The 21704-nt window shown below is 42.9% G+C and overlaps 1 pseudogene across 1 annotated transcript in view; it reads right to left on the bottom strand.

Moving 5' to 3' along the window:
* Window positions 1–9880: 9880 nt before the first annotated feature.
* LOC105542537 overlaps window positions 9881–21704 on the bottom strand; it is a 19064-nt pseudogene continuing 7240 nt past the window's right edge. The window contains exon 3 of the transcript XR_001006481.1: window positions 9881–10412. The product of XR_001006481.1 is annotated as a 40S ribosomal protein S18 pseudogene (transcript). The remainder of the gene's footprint in view (window positions 10413–21704) is intronic.

The following is a 21704-nucleotide window of genomic DNA, read 5'->3' as shown; positions in this document are numbered from 1 at the left end:
GTTCCACCTCACACCTCCTCTCTCTACCAGGTCCTCATGCTGTTCAGAGGGACACAAAACAAATTTTGACTGTCACTCAAGGGGTGGAGTGAGGAATTAACCTCTACTGCAAAACTGCAGAGTAGTATAATTTCATAACTTCAAACATCTGGCAAACTCCACAGGTAGTTATTTGCAAAAGCAATTTTGCAATGACCACTTTTGTTATCGCTTAAGTCTTTTTGAATATTTTCCTTGGGAAAGCTCCAATGTTTAACATTCTGCAGATTTAGAGATTTAATTCTCAATTTTCCCAAAACCACATGATCCCAAATGTAACACTCCTTTTCAAATTTAAACAACATGTATGTATTAACCTTGACAGCTCAAAAATATAATCTAATTGGACCACAGTTGTACAGACTGATCATTATAGTATTGTTTGAAATAATAAATAGCTGTAAGCAACTTACATATCCAACTATGAAGAGCTGACTCAATAGTTCATGGCATCTTAACAGTACTCTAGTTACCATTAGCTAGGGGTTGGAGGAGGCAGGGAATAGGGAGTGACCTCAAATGGATAAGAAATGTTCTGAAATTCAGTAACAGAATTACACAACTTTGTGGAAACACTAAAAGCTACTGAACACTAAAAGCTACACAACTTTGTGGAAACACTAAAAGCTACACTTTAAAGGGGTGAATTTTATAGTATGTGAATTATCTCAACTGAAAAAATAGTGAGGAAAAAAAGATTGGTACGATTCTGCCCATTAAGAGTCAACAAACTATTATACAAAAAAACTTTTAAATGATGTTATAGAAATGTACCTTTTGACATAGAATAAGATTGAATATATTAAGGGGGGCAGGGGGAAACATGTACCAAGTGAGCAAATATGACTCATTTTGATGAAAAAGTAATATCTGTGTCCAGATGGATGTAGAATATAAACCAAAGTGTTAACTGGTTATTTCTGAAATTATAGGTGGTTTTTGTTACCTTTTTTCATCTCTAGGTATATATATAGGATATATATATAGAGAGAGAGATATATATAGAATATAGAGGGAGATGTATATAGGATATATATAGATATATATAGGATATATATAGAGAGATATAGGATATATAGATAGATATAGGATATATATAGAGAGATATATATAGGATATATATAGAGAGAGATATATATTCATAGTTGGACATATAAGTTGCTTACAGCTATTTATTACATATATATTTTTTATTAAGAGAGAGAAAAAGGAGAAAACAATTCTAGGAGGAGGAGAGGATGGATGAGAGGAGAAGTTTAGACCTTCAACAAAACAAAAGTGGACAAGCTTCAACAATGTGTCCAGTGCACTCCACAATGCACGTTCTGTTCCAGGAAAACCGTCATCTGTGGCCACAGGACAAATACACAAGGCTTCAATGTTTACTCGTAGACTGCGCTATCTCTCTCACTTTGATTTAGAAAATGAAGGGACAGTTCTTCTGATAAAAGTTACAAACAAAGCCAGCTTTATCTGTCAACCTCTTTTTTTGTTTGTTTGTTTGTTTTAGACTTTGAGACAGAGTCTTGCTTTGTTGCCCAGGCTGGAGTGCAGTGGTGAGATCTCAGCTCACTACAACCTCCATCCCCAGGTTCAAGCAATTCCCTTGCCTCAGCCTCCAGAGTTGCTGGGACTACAGGCACGTGCCACCTTGCCCAGCTAATTTTTGTATTTTTAGTAGAAGTGGGGAGGGGTTTCATCATGTTGGTCAAGCTGGTCTCGAACTCCTGACCTCAAGGAATACACCTGCCTCAGCCTCCCAAAGTGCTGGGCTTGCAGGTGTGAGTCAGTGCACCCAGCCACCTGTCAACCTCTTTTTGATAAACATAACCGAGTTTCACCTGTTATCAAAGACGCCTTCTAAGATCTGTTAATAGCAATTTTTTGGTTGGTTATTTCCATATCATGGACATCATGTACAAAATCATTCCTATCAAGAAAGAAAGGAGAAATAAAATGATATTTTCAGAGTATCTACTATAGATTAAGCATGTTTCAGGAAGTGTTGATGGCCATGTTTACTTGGCACTGACAACATGCCCAGAAGTTGAGCATTGGGAGCTGTTATTGTAAGAGACGCAGAGAGGCTGCTATACCAGCCTAAGCTCACCTGGCTGGTGACAGCAGAGCCAGGGTCTGAATGCCAGTGTGTCTGACTCCCCAGAATCAAGTTCTAAACCTCTACAGCACACCACCCCCACCCTGACCCTTGCTCCCACAAGGTCCTTGTAGCCAACTAATTACCAAAGCACCATGGATTTCTGGAACAGCTTCTGTGAAATAAAATTGATCAGGGCTGCCAAACGACTCACTTACTGAATTGCCAGTGCTCAACCCTGACCTCCCTCATTGAGGATGAAGCCTCTAGCACACACATACTCCATGTGCTAGAAAACATAATACTAGAGAAAGAAGGAGGAAGGGGAAAGGAGAAATAAGGAGGGCAGGTAACAAGCCTCCCTCCTACTGGGCTCCCTCTCATCCATCCAGGGCTTCCCCTGGCCCCAGCCCCCTCCCCACAGCCCTGCAGTTGGTCCCATTATCCCTTCCACCCCAGCTAATTATAGTCACTGATTACCTAACAGCAAGCCCTACTATCACCTGCTTCGGCCTGACAGATTATACCATCTGGGCCACGTGGCTAGGGTCTGAGAGCCATGAGAGGTCACAGAGAGGGGCAAACGGCTCTGAATGGGAAGAAATGTGTTTACAGCCCTGACAGCTGACTGGGCAATTAAAGGGGCTTTAGCTGTGTGTTCCCAGCTGAAACCCCTCTCCAGGGGCCTCACCACCTAGTGCTATTAGCTGATGGGATGTGGCTGCATGTCATACCGGTTCCAAATGTGGACATGCTATGGGACTGCACCCTCTCCTAAAAAGGACAAGAAAAAGGACTCAGAGAAAGCTGTGGGCTCACAGTTGTTTGAGTTCCTTGTTGAGCCAACACCAGAATATACCCTCAGAGGAAATGACCAGCATTTTGAGAAAGCAGTGTCCAAATACATTTTTCACTTCCTGTGTTTACTGTACATTACCTTAAATACATGTGTGAAACACTTTATGAAATTGAACTCTGTGTGACTTCTATATTAACAACTTTTGTGTCCTTATCAGCAGTGTGTCTGCTTCTAACTTTACTATTCCTGTGTACGACCTGTCAATCTTATTAAAATGCAGATTCTAAATCTGTCTATGTGGGGAAGGACAGGGGAGGTAGAACACAGCTTCTGTATTTCTAAGGAGCTCCTAGAGGAAGCAGACACCACTGGTCCACAGACCATACTTTGAGTAGCCAGGACCTAATTAGCTATTGAGTAAAAATAAATTAGTGAATTAACATTATATAGAAAACCTGTAGATTAGTATTTCTCAAACTATGTACTTCAGAATGCTAGTTATCCAAAAACGCTGCCTGCACTTCAATAGGTTCTTAGTCAAGTAAGTTTGGGGAGCACCAGTTACTCTGGGTCCCCCTGGGAATTCACAATACACATGATTAACATATCAGAGCTGAGAAAACCTACAGTGATCTCTTCCACTTTTTGTGAACAGTTTGCAGTCTACTAAAAGTTTTGTGCTCTATGTCCTAAATGCTTGTCGCAATCCTTGCTAAATATTTTATAGTATCCTGATTGCTTAACCTGTCCATTAATTTCTCCATTTTCAAAATGCCGTCTCAGTCAGACAAAGTTATTCACATGAAACACACACACACATGCACACACACACACACACACACACTCGCAAGAAAGGCTTTGAGACTTCAGAGCAATGCCCATATGAGGTACTGCCATAAAGTGCAGGCATTTTGGCAGTTAGTTTCCTGACAGCTTCTGAGTACAAATGAGTAAAGCTTGCCCAGCTTTTCCTACTCCCGGTTTGAGGAGGAAGCAGGAATAAAGGAGTAAAAAGCCCAGAGGACTGGATATGTAGTATGTCTGGAGGCCTGATGGCAAAGGCCAGCAGTCAATGGAAAATTGAGTCAAGACTGATTTGCTTAAAATATAACTTTTAAAAATTGCCAAACATTTCTAAAAGTATTTTTACATGACCTCATAAGACGCACACCATATAATACCAAAAAAAAAAATGACTAAGTGGAAGGCACAATGTGACCACAACTTGTGTGTGTCTGTGTGTATAGCAAGTGTGTGTGTGTGGGCATGTGCAACTATGAAGGAGTAAATTGTAATCGTTAAGAATATTAAGTTTAGAGTCAGACAACATTAGGTTCACATTGCAGAGGATCCAAGTTTCTTAATGTTTAGTTTGTATCTTCTTTGAGGTGGGACTGACAATTCCCACCTCACAGGCTTATGTGGCAATTAAACAAGAGGTCTGGCAAGAACTTAGCACATTGCCAGGCTCAAATTAAACACTCACCAAATGGGAGCTATGATTGTAACTAATATAGAAAAAGGCTGCAAGAAAATGCAAAAAGTGTCAACAGTGGGTCATCTCTGAGCGATGAAATGAATTTTTTTTTATTTTTATATTTCTGTATTATCCAAAATTACTCAAAGAAAAAAACATAATATTTTAAGTCAAAAAATTAAACAAACTTTATTAAGTAAAATGTTAATTGTAGATTTGGGGGCTGGTAAAATGTGGGTCATTTTTATTTTCTCCTTTATGCTTTTTAATATTTCTTAAATTGTCCACTATTTACTAACTTTAACAGCTTTTTAATATGAAAGCCAGGCCTATACATTTTTGGATATTTTGGAGAAATACAGAAAAACCTTGAAAAGAAAGTAAAAAATAACTGACAGTCTCATGATGTTTTCCTTTATGATTATTTTTTGTTGTTTAAATTTGTAAAGTACAGACTCACTCCTAAATGAATGGTCTTCTTGAAAATAGGGTGCACATTGTAAACAGTCACATCCAGTGGTCCTAAAATAGTCCCCCACTGCCCACCTCCCACCCCTCTCCCCAGAAAGAGTCATTGATAAATTGGATATAAATGCTTCCAGTGTATATCTAAGACACACATGTACATGTATGTATACGTTTCTATGATTAGGTAGAAAGATCTACATTAAAAAATTCAAGAAAGATTTTGGAGGCCCCCTAAATGTAATGAATATAGATATAATCTGTCCCTTAACTCGGCTCTGGGAGGAAGAACACCTTCTTCATATTCTCCATGTACGAATTTACTTCAGTAAATGTGCAGGAAGCGCCTACTCTGTTCTAGGGCATGTGCAATTTACTAAACAAAGATGAAAAAGACACTAACTCTCTGATCTCAACAAGCTCCCAGTCTAACAGGGAAATACACGTATTATAAATGTTTGCAGTGCTATGTGGCAAACACAATAACAGAAGCTGATAGTAAGTCCGGGGCAGTAATAAAAGAGAATATGTCCCTCCTTCTCTAGGGATCCAGGAAGACTTCCTGGAGAAGGACTTATCTGACTTGAGTCTAAAAATGTATACATTCTGGTTCCTATCAGACCTATGAAACTTGTAGTTTGCTCACATTCATTATGTCTACTCACATCTCCGTTCTTGGGCTGCAACATGTCCCCACACTTCTCCTGGCTAAACCCTACTCATTCTTCCAAACCTAACCAGAAGTCACTTTTTGGAAGTTTTCCATCACTACCCAGACCACAGGAAGTACCCCTACTTTCTGTGCATGCATATTTGTCAAAACTTACCCTAAACTGCTTAGTTATATGCCTGTCTCCCTACAGGACCGAAAGTCAGTATTTTGCCCTATTCATATCTGTGTGATGGGGCAGGACCGAACACCTGGGGACAACTGAACATCACACCTGGTATACAATTGTGCCGAATAAACGTTACCTGAAAAAAATACAGCAGTAGAGTAGCGTAACATTAGGCCCATAGTACCTATGGCCACTTCTGGCATAAAGAACATGTTTGTGCTCATTAGAAAACTCCTTTTTGGAGCCCACCAATTTGAAAACATGCTCCTTCTAGGAGCACATAGTTCTTAAGGTGTGCAGATGAACAAACAGACAGTACCTTGTGTTTACGGGAAGAAGTCGTCATTTATTCTGGCTGTTCCTCCAGGCTAAAGCAGCCCTAGTCAGCAAGAGCAGAGGCTGGGGTCCAGCCCCGGGGCATTCAGCTGAGCGTCCACCACTGTCGATTGTAGCCCTGATGACAGGGTGATGAACAAGATGTGTTTCTTCTCCACATGGAGAAGAAACTATTCAGTTCAACAGTCAAGTAAACCCACGTAATAAGTGGATGCTTATAAAATGCAGAGTGAATGAATAAATGTTTAAAAAAAAAAAAGAATTTTCTCAGACTGATTGTGACTGGATATAGTTAAGTCCTACTCTGTGTCTGCTTTGTGCTCTTACTAAGGTTCCCTTTGACTGAATCCTAATTCCCTTTCTTCCTGGCTGAAAGTTCTGGAGGCCTCTGGCTTGTTTTCAACAGGTTGAGTTTGCACAGGACTCAGATCAGCACCGAGGGGGCCCTATCAGGGCTTTTATGTAACTGACTCACCTCTGCTTTGGCTACGATGCTAGGATGCTCGTCAGAACACCCTTGTCTCTCCTCCTTGCTTTTAAGTGAGGTCTTTAATACACACACACACTGTTTTACACTGCAGAAGCAGTGATTAGTGACAGTCTCACTGGGTGTGTCATCCTGAGGGAGAGGAGGAGCGAGACCTGACCCCACTGTTACTCACAGCTCTTGATGCATGGTGAGAACTCCCAAGTCCTGAAACAGTATTTCTAAGCCAAAACTCCAATTTGATTGGTGGATACAATGAGCAGATCACCTGGCATGACAGATGTGGCAATCACCCATGATGCTTCAATGAGCTGCCGTGACAGATGTGGCAATCACCCATGATGCTTCAATGAGCTGCCATGACAGATGTGGCAATCACCCATGATGCTTCAATGAGCTGCCATGACAGGTGTGGCAATCACCCACGATGCTTCAATGAGTTGCCTAAGGCTATTCCACCAGGAGTCAAGCATAGCTGGGGCTCCTGAACCCTCACTGAGGGCTTTTTAAGTGCCACACGCAGTGGCAAATGGCCACCAGGGGGTGTCTCTAAAATGCCTCTGAGATCCTCAGACATGAATAACAGCAGGATCAGCAGTTTCATTAAAGAGAAAATTATAGCCCAAGGTGGTTTTTAAATGCCTGTGGGACCAGTCCTTTTCTTTGCAATTGCACAGCCTCCACTTTTGTCTCATGTCAGAACTCTTGCAAATGCATCCTTACTGGGTGGTCCAGACTTCCCCCTTCTCCCTGCTTACTTTCAACTCACTCTTATTTTTCCCAACCAGCCAACATTAGAATTAGACCACCTCTCTGCTAGAAGATCATCATCGTCTCTCAGACTGTCCCTCAGAAACTCAGCTCCCACTTCTCAGCATGGCATTGGAGTTACTCTTATACAGTGACTTCTCTTTATTTGGGTAGAGTCACATCTTCTCAGCTAGATGAAATTTCCTTAAGCAAGAAAACCACCTCTTCTTCAATGAAATGTGGTAGACAAAATCACAGACTCTGGAGTCAGTCACAGGCCTGTTTATAACTTTTAGCTGCCTTTAACTATCTGGCCTGAAGCAGTTTCCTTTCTTTACCAAATCTCAGTTTTCTCAGCTGTAAAGGGGAATAATAATAATAATGACTATGATATAGGGCTGTGTGAGGTTTACTAACGATGCAGATAGAGCCATTATAAAGTATACAGCATAGCAAGTGCTCTATAATATCAGTTACTATTATTATGTGAGAAGATAGGATGTATTTAGGGAAATATGGTAGTTTGCTGGTGGCTGGAACTTCAGCTGAGGGGAGAGTAGACAGAGATGAGGCTGGAGAGCTAAACCAGGTCAAGATGACAAAAAGCCCCCTGAGCCATGCTGAGAAGTTGGGACGGATCGTGAGGACAAGAGTTGGCATCAGAAGATATTAAGCAGCGGAAAGACTAATCTGATTTTTACCTTAAAGCCTTCCTTGGCTGCTAGGGGCACATGGTTCAGAGAAGGACAAAGGAATGTCAGAAAAACCAGTTAGGAGGCTGTTGCAGTCATCCTGGTGAGGGCTGATGAGGGTTTGAGATGGTGACCTTGGATGATTTGTTTCATGCCTTCTACCTACAAATAGTCATTAGATGCGCCAAAGTGAATGAGACCTAGTCCCTGTCCTTGGGGAGCTCATGGTCCATTGACACAGATGAAAAAACTAAGTACTGTATAAATGAGTAAAGAATAATGGAAAAGAAATGGGTACCACTTGGAGGCAAAGAGAAAATAGTCCTGTCTGCCTCTCATGGGGAGGAGGCTCCAAGAAGGCTTCAGGGAGGATGCAACCAGTGAAGGCTCCCTCTTTCCTGAAGGATCCTCTCTGCTATCTTAACGATAACCCAGAAAGAAATGACTGGATATTCTAATATGGCCCATTGTCTCCAGGACAGGAATTCTCAGCATGTATAATGGACCCAAAGATGCGATAGGGAGAATGCTTCTCAAAGTTGAAATAGTATGAGTTGGCTGGGCACGATGGCTCATCCCTATAATCCCAGCACTTTGGGAGGCTGAGGCATGTGGATCACAAGGTCAGGGTTCGAAACCAGCCTGGCCAACATAGTGAAACCCCATCTCTACTAAAAATACAAAAATCAGCCAGGCTTTGTGGCATGCACCTGTAATTCCAGCTACTTGGGAAGCTGAGCAAGAGAATTGCTTGAACCTGGGGGGCGGAGATTGCAGTGAGCCAAGATCAGGCCAAGCCACTGCCCTCTAGCCTGGGTGACAGAGCAAGCCTCCATCTTGGGAAGAAAAAACTAAATACTATGAGTTTTTGAAAATCTCTAAATTCCATTTTTGTGACTATGCTTTAAAACTTTAATGTCTCCCTTTGTGCTATAATTTCCTTCCTTCCCCTTCCCTTCCCTTCCCTTCCCTTCCCTTCCCTTCCCTTCCCTCCCCTCCCCTCCCCTCCCCTTCCCCTCCCTCCTTCCTTCCTTCCTTCCTTTTTTACACATGGTCTTGCTTCTTGTTTTGTTGCCCTGGCTAGAGTGCGGTGGCACAATCATGGCTCACTGCAAACCTCAACATCCGCAAGGCTCAGGTGATCCTCCCACCTCAGCCTCCCAAGTAACTGGTACTACAGGCATTCACCACCATGACTGGCTAATTTTTGTATTTTTTGTAGAGACAGGGTTCGCCAATTTGCCCAGCTTGTTCTGGAACTCCTGGGCTCAAGTAATCTGCCTGCCTTGGCCTCCTAAAGTGCTAGGATAACAGACATTAGCCACCATGCCTGTCTGTGTTTTGCATTTTAGAAGGGAATTACTTGGGTAAAGATAATAGCGTGCTCTTGTGTTTTATTTATCTATCTGTCTAGCTGTCATTTTAAAAATTTCCCTAAGAAACTTTTTTAGCAGAAACAGGGGTTCTGAAATAAACTGGAATTTAATGTTCCATTAACATTTCAGAGAATGCCAGCAAGAAGTCTGAATAGATAATTACTTACAAGGGAAGCATGGTAGGTGTTTGCTCTCCATAGGTCCACCAGAAAGAGTTTCAAAGTGGATTGTGTCACCAAAATTTATTTGGACTACTTTGGTCCCACAATTATAGATGAACATTTACATCTGGACAAATGGTTTCCAATTAGGTTGCCCATTAAGTGATGGAGTGCAGGAGCAGTGGTAAATGAAACCTAGTTTGCAAGCCTCAGACAGGAAGGTGATGAGTTGCAAAAGGTGAGAAATGCTATAACTCCTGGATCCTACCTTCAGCTGCGCCAGAAGGAGATGGGCAGCCAGGAACTGAACCCGGGATGTTCACAGTGCTCATAAAAGCCCAATCTTTTTTTTTTTTTTTTTTAGGTATATAAACTATTTATTAACAGACAAGGCCTACAGACTTATTTCTTCTTGGACACACCCACGGTGCGGCCACGGCGGCCAGTGGTCTTGGTGTGCTAGCCTCGGATACGAAGGCCCCAGAAGTGGCGCAGCCCTCTACGGGCCCGAATCTTCTTTAGTCGCTCCAGGTCTTCACGGAGCTTGTGGTCCAGACCGTTGGTTAGGACCTGGCTATATTTTCCATCCTTTACATCCTTCTGTCTGTTCAAGAACCAGTCTGGGATCTTGTACTGGCGTGGATTCTGCAAAATGGTGATCACACGTTCCACCTCATCCTCAGTGAGTTCTCCCGCCCTCTTGGTGAGGTCAATGTCTGCTTTCCTCAACACCACATGAGCATATCTTCGGCCCACACCCTTAATGGCAGTGATGGCAAAGGCTATTTTCCGCCGCCCATCGATGTTGGTGTTGAGTACTCGCAAAATATGCTGGAACTTTTCAGGGATCACTAGGGACATGGCGGCAGCACAAGTGGCGGCGTGTAGGCCTCCTGTGGAAGGAAAAGCCCAATCTTTTATAGAATTTTTCAAAACATTTTCCCATGCACCATCTTGTTTGATCTCACCACCACCCTGAGAAAGACAAGGGAGATGCTCTTGTTGTCCTCATTTTACAGCTGTGGAAACTGAAACTGTGATTCTGATGACTCAAGAAGGGCATACAACGAGGGCAGAAAGGGGCCACAGTTCAGACCAGCTCTTCTGACCCTCAGTCCTGTGATTTGACCACTATACCACATGGCCTCTCAAAAATCTTTGAACAGTCACAGCTCAAAGTAAGGGCTCTCGTAATGAAAGCATATATGAATATAGCTAGTACATTAATGGTTATAAAATGATTATACAGAAATGGCCTGACCTCCATGGGGAGTGGCCATGGGGATGCTGCTGGTGAGACCCCATAGGGCAGTGGTTTTCAGTGAGGGCACCAAGCAGCAGAACCCCACTTGCCACACAAGGCTTGGGGGACTCAGGGAAATAAGCCGCACAAAGGAAGCCCTCACAATAGAGAGACTGGAAGCAGAGCCACCAGGAGAAGTGAATTGCTGACATATTGGTAGAGAAACACTGTTCTTCAAAGCTGAAGACATCACGCTACCCGACTTCAAACTATACTACAGGGCTACCGTAACCATAACAGCATGGTACTGTTACAAGAACAGACACATAGACCAATAAAGCAGCATAGAGAAAACAGAAATAAAACCACACATCTACACCTATCTGATCTTCAACAAACCTGACAAAAACAAGCTATGAGGAAAGGATTCCCTATTTAATAAATGGTGCAGGGATAACTGAACCCCTTCCTTACGCCATATATGAAAGTCAACTCAAGATGAATTAAAGACTTAAATGCAAAACCCAAAGCCTAGGCAATACCCTAGAAGAAAATCTAGACAATACCATTCAGCACATTGGCATGGGCAGAGATTTCATGACGAAGATGGCAAAAGCTATTGCAACAAAAGCAAACATTGACAAATGGGATTTAATTAAACTAAAGAGCTTCTGCACAACAAAAGAAACTATCAACAGAGTAAACAGACAACCTACAGAGAAACATTTTGCTCTGTATGTATCCCAATTTTCAAACTATGCAGGTGATGAAGGTCTAATACCCAGCATCTATAAGGAAATTACAAGGAAAAAAAAAAAACCCCACCTCATTCAAAAGTGGGCAAAAGACATGAAAAGACACTTCTCAAAAGAAGATACACGTTTGGCCAACAATCATATGAAAAAAAGTTCAACATCACTGATCATTAGAGCAACGCAAATCAAAACCACAAAGAGATACCATCACATATAAATCAGAATGGCTATTATTAAAAGTCGACAAATAACAGAGGTTGGCAAGGTTACGGAAAAATAGGAATGCTTTTACATAGGTTATGGGAGTGTAAATTAGTTCAACCATTGTGGAAGACAGTGTGGCAATTCCTCAAGAACCTAAAAACAGAACTACCATTCGACCCAGCAATCCCACTACTGGGTATGTATCCAAAGGAATATAAATTGCTCTATTACAAAGACATATGCACTTTTATGTTCACTGCAGCACTAGTTACAAAAACAAGGACATGAAATCAACCTAAATGCCCATCAATGATACACTGGATAAAGAAAATGTGCTACATATGTACCGTGGAGTACTATGCAGCCACAAAAATGGAATGAGATCATGTACTTTGCAGGAACATGGATGGAGCTAGAGGCCATTATTCTTAGCAAAGCAACGCAGGAGCAGAAAACTAAATACTGCATGTTTTCACTTACAGGTCGGAGCTAAATGATGAGAATACATAGACACATAAAGGGGAATAATGCACACTGAGGCCTATTGGAGGGCAGAGGGTATGAGGAGAGACAAGATCAGGGAAAATAATGAGTGAATACTAGGCTTAATACCTGGGTGATGAAATAACCTGTACAACAAACCCCCATGACACACATTTACCTGTGTTACAAACCTGCACATCCTGTGCATGTACCCCTTAAATTAAAATAAGAGTTAAAAAAGAGAACAGTATTACCCTGTTCTTTGAAGAAGTGTACAAGGCCAAATTAGGACTCTTCTATTGTTAGCATTACAGGATGCAAAGCAAGAAGCTTTAGACCAGAGGCAAGAGGGCAGTGTGAGACACACAGACCAAAACCAAATCTTTTCCTATCATCATATTTCACCATATTGATGAAGGGGCCCACTGGTCCATGAGGGAGGCAAACTGGAAACTATCAGACCTCACGAACACCTGACCTTTCAAAGACTTCCTCAATTGGCCTTAGGATAAAATGCAAATTTCATAAGAGGATCCACCTGCTTACCTTCTCAGCCTTGTCTCTCATCAGGCTCCACACCCCACATGTGTATTCACAAACACCCCACACAAGACCTACCCAAAACATGCACTGAGCCACTTCCTTTGCTCTAGCTTACTCTCTCTTGTTTCTAGGTTTGGGCCCATGCTGTTCTTTGCCTCAGCTTCATTTCCTCCCTCCCGTCCCAATTGCCTAACTCCTAACCATTCTTCAAGTATCAGCCTACAGGCCACTTCCTGCAGGAAGTATCTCTCCAGCACCTCCACCCTTGCAGGCTAAGTTTGCCTGCCATGCTCTCCCATGTCAGTCTGCACTTCCTCAAACCTCACTGTAATTGCTTGATTCTTATTCCGTCCTCACCACCTGGCAATTACTTGGTAGAAGCAGGGACTGCTGACGTACTCACTACAGTAACCTCAAACCGGGCACTGTAGTATTTGTTGAGTGATGGAATAGATTAATTCTTTAATTAATTTAGCTCGTGGTAAAATATAGTAAACAAAAAGCATTTCTCCTCTATAGGTGGTTAGTTCAGTTGGGCTTAGCTCCACAAAGATCCGGCTGGGCAGGCCTCCATGCCATGTTACATAAAAACCTAAGCAGACTGTTAAAGAGTCAAGATTCTGCTGCAAAAGTGAGCAAGAGTCCTGTTTACAGAATTCTGTCTTAAGAAGGCTTATTTCTGTCTGGGTGTGATCCAAGTTACTGAGGGCTTTAAACAATTGGGAAAGACATTATCTTTGGAAAGTAAAATCCAACCCCTGTCCCTTGGTTCTTGCCAAATATCTCCCACAACCCACATTAAGTAGATTACTCTGTCCTTAATCACACGCTAAATGCCTGCATCTGTGGCTGGCATCGACTGCGTGTGAGGCAGCTGCAATCCCCGTGTATATCTCCTGCTATTACAGCAGGAAATCAATTGGGTAAAGAACTCCAAGTGGGTGAGAAACAAGACAATACAGGTTGAGATCTTCATTCATTCATTCATTCATTCATTCATTCAACATTAGTGAATAATCAATTATATTCCAGGTACTGAAAAGAGAGAAACAAGACATTCCCTTTCTTCGAAGCGCTCACTAGAAAAAAAAAAAGTGCTTAGAGAATGAAAAATTCCTTGTAATTGTTTAGCCTTCACTTCTGAAACTTTAATGTGAATTTTAAGTCACTTGGGTGTCATGTTAAAATGAGGTTCTGATTCACTAGGTCTGGGGCAGGGCCTGAGAGTCTACAGTTCTAACAGGCTCCCAGGTGACACTGATGCTGCTGGTTTGGGACCACACTTTGAGCAGAAAGCATCACAATAGAGTCGAGAGAGAGAGAAACAATAATTGTATCCTCATTTAACTCATTTCCTTCTCAGACAAATACTGAGAAGGAATATAGGAGGTTCTTTATGACCCTTTCATAGATAAAAAATAATTATTGACTCTGGGGGTATACAATTTTCCCAAGGGTATCACAAATGCTAATGCCTGGATTCATTTATTCATATGCAGTACCCCAAATCCCCAACTTAACCCTCTGTGTTGCCCCCTAACCTTAGCTGCTGATCACAGCCACGACTCTTCTGCCTCTGGACGCAGACTTAGCATCTGCTGGGTGTGGCCTCCCAAGCCTCACATTGACCACATGGACAGCCATAACCCCCTCCTTTGTGATTGGCCTCTGTTGACCTTCACTGGTTTGGTGGTTCCCAGGACAAAGGACTGAGGACCACAGGGAGGGAATAAGAATGGAGTTTGGAGAATATAGAAGCACTTATCACCCTAGGTCTCAGCCAGGTCCCTGAGAACCTGCCATTGCCTCCACACTTCACGGTATCCCTGAACAAGCTACCTGCAGACCACAAGCCACTGACCCAAGGGGAATGGGAGAGAATTGCACTTGGTGAGGACCTGCAATGTGTAGGAGGTTGCACAAGTGATTTCCTTGAGTTATCTCTTTCAAGAGGTGTAATATGGGTTATGATCTTCACTTGTACGTGTATGTATTCATTCAACACTAGTTAAGGACCAGTTGTGTTCTAGCCATTGAAAAGTGATAAATATAAGACACATTCCTTTCCTTCAAGGGATGCTCAAAGAGTGGGTGACAGGCCCCAAATCACCCAGCTAGGAAGTGTTGTGGCACGAACAGAAAACCATCATCTCTCCAGCCTAAACCCATCACTTTTTCCAACCTCAATGAACTCATTGCACCAGCAGCCTTCACCATCCGAAAAGTCTATTAATAATATAGAGATTATGATTCAGTAGGTCTTGCAAGAGGCCCTATAGTTGGCATTTTTACCAATGTCACACTAAGGGATTCTGATCCTAGCAAACTTCAGATCATACTTTAGGGCTATGTCCTCAGACAAATTATATAAGTAATGCAGGAGCACTGACCATCTTTAGTCACCCTAAGATCCTGCTTGGTGCAGAGAGAGCAGACATCCTCCTACCTTGAGGAGACTGAGTCGACTGGAAAGAAGAGTGCAATTACTGCATCCAACCAAATTTGGAAGCAATATAACAAGTGTTACATCTGAGGCCAGGAATGCAGCCCTGCTAGAATGCTGCATGGCTGGCAGGGTGCGTGTGGGTGGGGTAGCCTGAGAGTCCCACCCCCACGCTCACATCATATCATGCTATTATGACTGGTGTTCTTCCATACCGGTGTCCTTCCATGTGATGATCGCATTGTGGCTCTCAATCCCACAATTCTAAGGGATGAGCCACCTGGGTCCTTATGCAGGCAGATGCTCTCAGTAAACACCCTCCCCAAGTAAATGCACAGCTGGAGGTAACTCCAGGCAACTGGACCCGACAGGAAATCACCCAGAGCCACCAACTAGGACAGAGAATGGGAGCATAATAGACCCATCTGGACAGAGGAGCTGAGCTCAGATGAGCTGGGGACAACAGAGATGGTAGAAAGAGAACTGAGATGAGAGTCCTGGGTTCCAGACCCAATCACTGACTGCAGGATCCTCAGCAAGTCATGTCCCCTTTCTGGGCCATTGTTTCCTCATGAGTAAGATCCTTTCCAGCTCTGATTTTCTGAGTCCTTGATTTTATTACAGGGTGAAGACACTTGCTCGACTTGAAATGGGAGGCCTGAGATCCACTCCTGGCTCTTTTCTCACTGCACCCTTCACTCCTGGAAAACTGGTCCACTCCTTTTCCCAGAAGGCATCTGAGTCACTCCCATCCTAATTCCCTCCTCCCTCCCTATATGTGTGTAGGGCTACTGGGATATCTCATAGAATCAAGAAGATTTGATTCAGAAAGGGAAAGGAAATGGGAATATTCCAAAAGCAAGAGTTTTCAGCCCCCATTTCTAGTATGCTACCATTAGCATACTACCTTCCACCACCTTCCAGCCTTTGTATCTTTCTGATTTAATTATTAAGTTCTAGGAGAGGGAGAATTTCATTGCCCAGGTGAGGTTGGATGCCTAGTCCTGTCTCAACCAGGTATGGCGAGGTGGGCAGGGTCACTAAATGGAAATATGGCCAGTTAGAGTCCACTGCATGTTAGAGGCAGGCTACAGAAAAGGAGACTGCCATACCAGGGCTGAACACAACAATAATTCCTGGGGGACTCAAGACTTTCCTGTCCTTCCAACTCTTCCTCTACCACTGATGCTCCGTCCTTTCCTAGGCCTACATGGGCTCCTGCAGGATGCAAAACTCAGTGCTCAGGACAGCACTGAGCACTCTCACCCTGATCCTCCACAAAGCACATGTTATTCACTCTGTTCCCAGAGGTCAGCCTTCACTCAGAGCTCACAAATTCTGGAGCTGAGTAAAACACTGACTATAATCCATCACAGCACAACAGACAGCTTCCTGCCATCTTCCAGGAATCCTGCCAGTCAATCTTTATGGGGCATTTATTATATTGTAAAGGTCTAGGCTCAGTGCTGTGGATAAATACAAGCTCAGACGTACAGAGACTCTCTTCCCAAGACGGCCATACAGGAGAGAGAATAGAAAACAGACAACAATGTAACTAAACAGTTCCCAAGAACTTTCAGGAACCAAGCACAGAAAGCAGTGGGCGAACTTTGGGAAAGGAGAGAGGTCAGTAAAGCATTTCCAGGGAAGGTGACACCTGGTAAATTGCATCTTAGATGAAGAGTAGCAGTCAGCCAGAAGAAAAGATGGAAGACAATTTGAGGCAGAAGGAACAGCCTGGGAAAAGGCTCAGAGGCATTCTACAATACAGCTAAAGGAAGAGCTCGTCTATGTGAGGCGAACCGAACATGTGAGGCACAGTCCAGTGAAGTTGAGATTGGAGGGCTGGGCAGGGGTTGTACCATGCTACAGTGAGCGGATCCTGCTGAACCTGCTGAGCAGTGTGGAGGAGTGGGAAACAAGGATGATTACAGTCATCCAGATGCCAGAAGATAGAGATATTCCACAAGGTGGAATTTAAGCTAAGACCTAGAAGACAAGAAGGAGCCAGCCATAGGGAAACCAGAGAAAAGAATATTCTAGGCAGAGAAACAAAAAACTGTGAAATCCCCAAAGAGGGAAGATGCATGGAGCAATAAAAAGTCAGGGGGTGTTTGAAGGAAGCAAGAGCAGTGAGATCGGTAAGGGAGGAAAACGCTGAGGTACACCCTGTCCACGTTTGAATTTTCTTCACAGGGAAGCCTTTGGAGCATTCTAAACAGCCAATTTCCATGATCTCATTAGCAATCATTTGTAAAGACTACCTTCTTTTTTTTATTATTATTATACTTTAAGTTCTAGGGTACATGTGCACAACGTGCAGGTTTGTTACATATGTATACATGTGCCACGTTGGTGTGCTGCACCCATTAACTCGTCATTTACATTAGGGATATCTCCTAATGCTATCCCTGCCCCCCTCCCCACAATAGGCCCCCGGTGTGTGATGATCCCCTTCCTGTGTCCAAGTGATCTCATTGTTCAATTCCCACCTATGAGTGAGAACATGCGGTATTTGGTTTTCTGTTCTTGCGACAGTTTGCTGAGAATGATAGTTTCCAGCTGCATCCATGTCCCTACAAAGGACACGAACTCATCCTTTTTTATGGCTGCATAGTATTCCATGGTGTATATGTGCCACATTTTCTTAATCCAGTCTGTCACTGATGGCCATCAGAGAAATGCAAATCAAAACCACAATGAGATACCATCTCATACCAGTTAGAATAGCAATCATTAAAAAACCAGGAAACAACAGGTGCTGGAGAGGATGTGGAGAAATAAGACTATCTTCTTATTGTGTGGGCAGTGGACCGCCGGGAAGCGACAATGCAAGCAGGAAGAACAGACAGGGGTTTATTGACATATTCCAGGCAAGAATGATCAGGATGGCCAAGGGGTAGAGTGACTTGGACAGATTAGAAAGAAGTTTTGGAGATAGAATTGGCAGAAATAGCTCATGGCTTAGAGAAGGGGTGATAAGAAGAGAGAAATTCTGACTGGTTTGCAAGTGCCACTGAATACACAGTAGTGTATTTACCAAGATGGGGAAGATGGGCAGATGAGCGAGGTCTGATTTTGGGGGTAGATAGAGGAAATATGGAAATCAAGAGTTCTCTTTTGAATGTGTTATGTTTGAGATGCATTTTAGATCTCTAAGTGGAGATGTCACCTAGCAGATGGTTATATAGGTTTCACTTTATGGCTAGAGACAAAAAGTTGAATATCATTAGCATATAGATGGTATTTGAAGACAAGGGAGTGGAGGTACTTTGGAGGTACCTAGACAGAAAGTGAGACAGAGAAGAAAAGGAGATTTGGGGGTCATACTTATGGTCAGCCGACATTTTAAGACAGAGAAGAAGAGAAAATTGAGTAGGACTAGCCTGTGAGATTATTACTGGCCTGTGAGAGAATGTGGTTTCAAAGAAACCAAAAGCATGGGGATTGTCGTGGGGCTGGATGGTGGGGTTGTGGGGTAGGAAGATATTTTAAGAAGGAAAGAGTGGGTCAGGCACAGTGATTCACGCCTGTAATCCCAGCACTTTGGGAGGCTGAGGCCAGCGGATCACAAGGTCAGGAGATAGAGACCATCCTGACTAACATGGTGAAACCCTGTCTCTACTAAAAATATAAAAAATTAGCCAGGCGTGATGGCACATGCCTGTAGTCCCAACTACTCAAAAGGCTGAGGCAGGAGAATTGCTTAAATCCAGGACGCAGAGTTTGCAGTGAGCCGAGATTGTGCCACTGCACTCTAGCCTGGACGACAGAGCGAGACTCCATCTCAAAAAAAAAAAAAAAAGGAAAAAGTGAACAACTGTATCTGATGTAGCAGACAGGACAGGTAACATGTGAACTGAGAAATAGCCATTAGATTTACATCCCAACCCTCTAAGACCACACTACTGGCTGATAGTAGATGCTCAATAAATGTAAGTTGAATTCATTGACTGAAAGAACCAGCCCAGGAATGGCAAATATAGAACAGTTTTAGCTTCCACGTTACCACAGTTATTGCCTTTTTGAAAAAAAATGGAGACTCAGCCCCAGAATCCTTAAGCACTATCGAGTAATTAGAATTGTCATGCAAATTGAATCTATTTGCCATTCCCGGTGTAGACTAAACAATCAGGACAGGACTTTACATCAGAGTTGTTCAATAGAGTCTCATTAGCACGGCTTCAGGAGGCACCACAAACCATCTGCCAAGAGTCTTGCAGGGGAATTCCTGCTCTGGGGTGGAGACTGAACCAGGTGATCGCTAAGGCCCTTCAGAGAGTCTGTGGTTCAGATGGCAATTCCCTCTAAAATGCAGCTGTTCAAAACACAAAGAGAAAAACCCAACCCAGCCTAGGGTTAATAACTGCAAACTGAATCTTTCCTAAAACTTCCTTCAATGCATTTTTTTTCTTCCTCTTATCTTCACCGGCCTCCTGAAATGTCTTATCTGCAAAGGCATGATTCTGTTCTAAATCTCTGTCTATGAACACAATTATCATTTTTGCTTCTTCCACATGGTAGCATTCACCTAACTTACCCATTCAGCCATAGGCAGACTGTCTTCATCTCTAAATGATGCACCCCCCTACATAAAAAAAAAAGAGGCAGACAGTTTTATTCTTTAGTCCAAAGTACTTAGCATTACGAAGAGACATCTGCGGCAGACAAATCTTGGGTCTTTGGAACCTAAATACTTTGAAATTTATTCCTCTTCTCCACCTGGAGGCTCATGAGTCCATTTGTGGACTTTCCCACCTAATGCTGCCTTGCAAGTTAATGAGCAGTTGGTTCATAGACATGCAAGTTATAGCTCTTCTATTAAGACTCCTACATCCATTTTGCAGTTGAAAGGGCAGAAAATTAACCACTAGAACTGTCTCAGTGCCCTCTATCTCCTCTCACCTTTATTCATTACTTCAACGAACACGTACTGCATGCCAGATTCCACACTGTTTTCTAGAATAGAATCGAGAGGTACAGTGAGGAGTAAGATTTGGTTTTCTTTCCCATCTGGCGCTCATACATGAGCTTTACAAGTTCTATATGTCCTTCTGAAATGACATTCAAAATGCTGTGTGTGTGTCTGTGTGTGTGTGTGTGTGCACGCGCGTGCCTCCAGAAAGAGGTTTATAATTTTCATCAAATTTAGAATCCAAAAGGACTAGAGATCAATGGGAATGTAAAGTCATCTTTGACACTTCCCTTTCCATCATCCCTAATGACACACAAACCAATCACCAAGGATTGCCAGGTTTGTTTTTCATTTTCCCCTAAATTGTTCTAGATCTATCTCCCACTGTCCATCCCCCACCTTAGTTCAAGCTACCCTCAGTTCATTAGTTAACAGCCCTGCCTCCCACATGGCGTCTCTGCCATCCTCCAATCTATTCTCCACACTGAAGTCAGAGCATATTTTCAGCTCTCTAATCTGATCATTTCGACCTCTTGCTTAAAACCTTTCGATGACTTCCTACTGCTCTGAGCATAAATGCCAAGCCATAAACATTCCCATGAGCATTTGCAATCACGACTCATTGTTCTCTACTATTCTCTTCACTCCGTGAACTCCAGCCTCATCCAACTTCATTCTCATCTTTAAATTCTCTTTCCACTCTCCTGCCATGGGGTTTGAGCACATTCTGCAATCTCTACCTGAAAGGCTTCTTCTCCTCTCCCTTCACCAAATTATATTGTAATAATCACTTCTACCAGCCACTTCCCCTGACCTCCCTCACTAGGCTAAACGCGCTATTGTAAAACTTCCTGGCTCCATGAACTTCATACCCTTTGTCCAAGTTAGAATTGTGCAGGCTTCATATGATCCATTGATTAATATTTATCCTTCAGCAAACCTGACTATGCATCATTGTATCCTAGGGCTTACTGAAACACTGGGTACATAGAAGGCAAGTGCTTGATTAATTCTCAGTGAATGAACAAGTGAATAACTGAGTGGATGAATAAAGAAGCAATGTAGCAGATGCTAAAGTAAAACAAAGCACTGAGCATTGCCACAGCACAAAAAAATTGGGCACATATCTTTAGGAGGTCATAAGGGCATGGATTGCGCCTCCTGTATTTTTAGTGTCTAGTCCAGAGCTTATGATGCATGCATATATGCAATGTACATTGACTGAAAATATTAAATAGCAACTAACTCTGCCTGGGTGAGTGACAGGAGGCTTCAAGAAGACTTAGCATTTGACATCAGTCATAAAGGAAAACTAAAAGTATGCAGATCAGGCCAGGTGTGGTGGCTCATGCCTGTAATCCCAACACTTTGGGAGACCAAGGCGGGTGGATCACCTGAGGTCGGGAGTTCGAGACCAGCCTGACCAACATGGAGAAACCCCGTCTCTACTAAAAATACAAAATTAGCCAGGCATAGTGACACATGTCCCAGCTACTCAGGAAGGCTGAGGCAGGAGAATCACTTGAACCCGCGAAGCAGAAGTTGCGGTGAGCAGAGATCACACCACTGCACTCCAGCCTGGGCAATAGGAGTGAAATT

The sequence above is a fragment of the Mandrillus leucophaeus genome, unplaced genomic scaffold (assembly GCF_000951045.1).
Source record: "Mandrillus leucophaeus isolate KB7577 unplaced genomic scaffold, Mleu.le_1.0 Scaffold261, whole genome shotgun sequence".
Lineage (NCBI taxonomy): Eukaryota > Metazoa > Chordata > Mammalia > Primates > Cercopithecidae > Mandrillus > Mandrillus leucophaeus.
This window is presented reverse-complemented; position numbering and strand designations above follow the sequence as displayed.